General features: G+C 51.9%; 1 long non-coding RNA gene across 1 annotated transcript; it reads left to right on the top strand.

Moving 5' to 3' along the window:
* Positions 1 to 572: 572 nt before the first annotated feature.
* Positions 573 to 3,582, top strand: LOC108403047 (uncharacterized). Its single transcript, XR_001854604.3, has 3 exons — positions 573 to 2,023; positions 2,192 to 2,356; positions 3,460 to 3,582. It is a non-coding gene; the product is annotated as an uncharacterized lncRNA (long non-coding RNA).
* The last annotated feature ends 1,114 nt before the right edge of the window (positions 3,583 to 4,696 follow it).

Genomic DNA, 4,696 nt, shown 5'->3' with positions numbered 1-4,696 from the left:
CTATGACCAAGAAAGAAAAACTACCTAACGGTATGCCTTCTATGTGCCAGACGTATGCTGTGCCACACATCTGATCTTTACAACCTGGTGAGGCTGGTCTTTTATACAGGAGAACATTGCCCAAGATCACAGTGGCAAGGACAGGACTTGACAGCAAGTCCCACCAGCTGATGGCAAGAAAGTGGGCAAACCACTAAGAATCCGGGCTTTGTGTCCCCTGTCTCCATACTGGAAGTAGTAACCTCTCAGCCCTGTGAAGAGGGAAGCCAAGCACAGGTGTGAGTCTAAATGCTTTGCACCCTGGAAAGCAATATCCAAATGTTAATGCACTGTGACTTGCTCCAGGGCCAGGGGTGCTTCTCCTTCATGCCTGTGTCTCCAGCACCCATATCTGTGCCTGGGATGTAATCAGCCCTCACTTGGTGTTGGAGAGGAATGAAGCAGTGTCCACACCACACCGCAGGGAGGACAGAAGGGGGCCCTTCCCATGGCCGGGAGAGGGGAGGGGAGGGGTTGGGAGGAGCAGCTGGGAAGCCAAGCAGACCTTCCTGGCCAGAGGAGGAGCACACAGCCCTGGGAGTGGGAAGCAGGTGAGACCAGGGCCCGAGGCTGGCTGGTTAGATCAGCCACACCCACGGAAGCGTCACAGGAAAAGCCCCCTGACCCTCTCACAAGAGGTCAGCCAAAGCGAGGGAGAGCTGCACCCACCCGTGCTTGGAGTGGGGCAGGCGGAGGGGCGATGCCCGCCTGGTGCCAGCTGCGAAGAAACCCCGGGGCTCCTGCAGAAGGGCCGACCAATCTGACGGTGAAAAGCAGCAGGTGCTCAGGGAAGGGGTCGGGGGCTGGAAACATGGGATGGAAAGTTCTAGATGTGGGGTCCCTCAGGAAATCCCCAGGAGTCTCCTGCCCCAGGTACAGACACATCACCAGGGAAGCCTCTTGCGTCTCCTGCAGGAGGGAGAGTCCTTTGAATCCCAGGCACCTTACCTGGAACCCTTAATGGCACTCACCGCAACCTGCCTTTTGTTGCAGGCATTTGTGCTCCTGTCTCCTCATCCTTATGAACTAGGGGCAGGACCCTTATTGTACTGTGTCCCTCTCAGCAGCGACCAAAGTGCCAGCGCCCGCCCGTACACCGCTGACACGTAAAGAAGTGAAGGTGGGTTGGGCAAGGAAGGGACAGGGGACAGAGGAAGGTCAGAATAGCCTGCTAACCAACTGCCTCCCGCCGGCGCACCCACCGCACCACCACCCCCGGGTTCCAGACCCCCTCGGGCTGGGCCGGGGTCTGTCCGGGTGGCCCCGCTCATCCCGCGCCAGCCCCCGAGGCGAAGCGCTCCTGCTCCCGCACCGCTACAGCCGCAATTGAGCCTCGCTCTCTAGCGTGATTTGTGAGTCAAAAATACGCCAAGGCGGTAACTCAGGTGGTATGAAGCTGTGTCTCCTGTTTTCCTCCTCAACCGGACATGGGCTTCCAAATCTGGAAAACCGCGTCTCATTTAAGGGGAAATTTTTACAGGCATTCACACGAGCCAGGGCTGGCGAACGGGGCTCCTGCCACCCACCCACCCCGCCAGCCGGGGGGCTTGGCCGGTGGCGGACCTGGAAGCCAGGAGCCGAACAAGCCCTGGTGTTGAACAGCAGTTGCTGCGCCTCCTGCCCGGCCGGCTCCGGCCCCGGGAATTTTCCGCTGCCCAGGCAGGTGGATGTGGGTCTGGCCTGCCTGCGCGGCTGCCGGGCTGTGGGGGTAGCCGAGAGGGGGGAGAGGCTGCAGGCCGTGGTGCCGGAGTGGGTCCAGGACCCTCTCAGGGAGGGAGGGCAGGATGAGGTCCCCGTTGCCTGAGCAGTGGGCCTCCCTCCATCCCTCTAGGTGCACGCCTGGTGAGAGCTCTGTGCCTCCATCCAGCTCCCCACCTCCCTGCCCCACCCGCTCCCCGGAACCGCCCCCCTCTCAGCCCTGGGCCGCTCATGCCCTCTGGGTTCTGTTTTCATTCCAGGCTGTGGATCCGGTCGTGGGAAGCAGGTAGGAAACCATGATTCTGGGAGTTAAATGGAGAATTATATTTAGTGCTCACAGAAAGCCAAATATTGGGTTAGCAGCCAGGAATGGAGAGGGAAAACACCCAAAGCAAACAGCATAGGGAAAAAAATTCCTACCAAACAAGGTCTCTATTCATTCTTCCAATTCCAGGTGCAAGAGCCTGCGGGGATGAACCCCACTGAATCTGAGCAGCCCGTCCTGTGTTCCTGGCCACCAGGACGTGTGCACCCCAGGCTTTGATGAGACCCCCCCAGACTCGGATCCTACATTGCCTGTCCCCACGGGACCAGGGGACTCTCAGCCCTTCCCACAAAGGTCAGTATCTCTACTGGCAATAGTTGGGTCACCATGGAGCTCATGAAGTTGACCCCACAACCCTTTGGGAGCCAAGGGTGGGTTGGGGAGGGGGGGAGCAAGGTGAAATGTCCCTGGTTTGACCTTGAGCAAGTGATCTAACCTCCCTGAACCTCAAGTACGGAATGCAGGGCTTGGGGTATGATTTCACAAGTCCTAACATCCTATGACTCCGGTTCTGCCTAAATTAATACTAAGAATAAGAGTGTGAGGAAGACTATGACAGCAGCACCTGTCTGTTTCCCGTGGAAGCTTCAGGTGAAGCCTTGTGAGATAAAGGGACGTGTTTCAGCTGATTCCCCGCGCTCGGCTTTCTGAGCCTTGGCCCTCCCCATAGGAGACGCCCAGGGTCTGAGCTGAGTCTTCTGGAAACGCCAGACTCCAGTGATGTGCTTTTGAAACCTGCTCAGACTGCTTTGATTTCAAATAGCCGTTTGGGCAGGGGGAAGACTGGCCATACCCAGCTTGGCCACCAAGCAACCTGAAGAGGCCTGGAAATTCAGGGAGAGGTAGAGGGTAGGTAGAGAAGAGAAGGGCAAGGAAAAGAAAACAGCACAGACCTCCCCCCAAAAAACATCTCTTGTGGGGTCCCAGACAAGGCAGAATTTAACCTCACAACTCCATGACTCATTTGTATCCAGCCACTGAATTATTGAATTACCTACTCTCCTTCCCCTGGTGGCTGTCTGTTGGGCTGAGCTGTAGTAGGAGGCTCAATCGTAGATAACAAAGGACTTTTAAAAGCAGAAGTTGCTAGTCAGAGGATAAAGGGCTGAATTCTGGCCAAGCAGAAGAAAGGAAAGACTGAAATCCCTTGCTCCTGGTCTGTCTTTCTCTATGTGCCTCTGTTTATTCCTCATACACTTGACTCACTGCTTCTCACACCTTAGTTGTCTCAAAGAAGCTTCTGGTAGAGTCTGGGCACACACTGTGGGCAGGAAGTGCCAGCCTGAGGGTTGGCAAGCCCTGTACATGGAGGAATGCCGTTTCCAAAGAGCCCCACCAGCCTGCAGAAAGGAAAGCCCTGTCTACTTGCTCATCCCCACCCATCCCTATCTTCCCAGGTTCCAGCCTTCATCCACAGGGACTCCAAAACATGCATCTGTCAGGTAAGTTACAGGACCAGAACCTTGGGAGAGGACATGCCGAGCAAGCCACTGAGAAAACTGAAATAAAATGAATTCCCCCAAATCAGCTCCTTCTCTTGTTTTCCTTAAGCTCAGCAAATTGTACCACCTACCACCAGTTTTCTAGAAACTAAAGATCAAACTTGATGTCCATCCAGTCCTATTTATCTCCCAGATTTATCCCTACAATCTCACCACCCTTACTATTACTGCCCTCATGGGCCCTTGGCATGTTTCATCCAGATTATTGAAATTCCCTCCCAGCTGATAACCCTGGCTTTGTACAGCTTTTCTTCATTTTGTCCACTCTAGTTTAGCCAGAGAAATATTTCTAAAATATGTATGTATAAAATCATTTCATTGCATGCAGTTTTTCTTCATTCACTACCTAGAGGACAAAGCCTGAGTTTGTGAGTAAGCATGCAAAGCTTTCCATCAGCTCAATCCAGCCTGTCTCCTACCATTTCACTGGTCCTTAGCCAGGACGAGTGAGTTCCCTTAACTAGTGAGTTCCATTTCTGAACAAATGGAAGTGGTTAAATTGGTATAGCCATTATAGAAAACAGGATGGTAGTTCCTCAAAAAAAATTAAAAATAGAACTACCATATGATGCAGTAATTCACTTTTGGGCATTTATCTGAAGAAAAGGAGATCACTGTCTAGAAAAGCTATCTGCACCCCCATGTTCATCACAACATTATTTACAGTAACCAAGACATGGAAATAACTTAAGTGTCCATCGACAGATGACTGGATAAAGAAGTGGTAAATGTTCTTTTGGTACAATGGAATATTATTCACCATAGAAAAGAAGGAAATCCTGCGATTTGCAACAACATGGATGTACCTTGAGGGCATTACACTAAATAAAATAAGTTAGAGAAAAACAAATACCAAATGGTCTCACTTATACGTGAATGTAAAAAACCCAAACTCATAGAAACAGAGAAGAGACTGGTGTTTGCCAGAGGCTGGGTGGACCAGATAGGTGAAGGGGGTCAAAAGGTACAATCTTTCAGTTATAAAATAAATAAATCCTGGGTTGTAAAGTGCAGCATGAGGATTATAGTTAACTGTATATTTGAAAGTTGCTAAGAGAATAGATCTTAAATGTTCTCATCACTAGAAAAAATTGTTAACTGCGTGGTGATAGCTGTTAGCTAGACTTAGTGT

This window comes from Manis javanica, chromosome 12, assembly GCF_040802235.1.
Source record: "Manis javanica isolate MJ-LG chromosome 12, MJ_LKY, whole genome shotgun sequence".
Taxonomy (NCBI): domain Eukaryota; kingdom Metazoa; phylum Chordata; class Mammalia; order Pholidota; family Manidae; genus Manis; species Manis javanica.
Note: the sequence above shows the minus strand (reverse complement) of the source record. Positions and strands in the feature narration are given on the sequence as shown.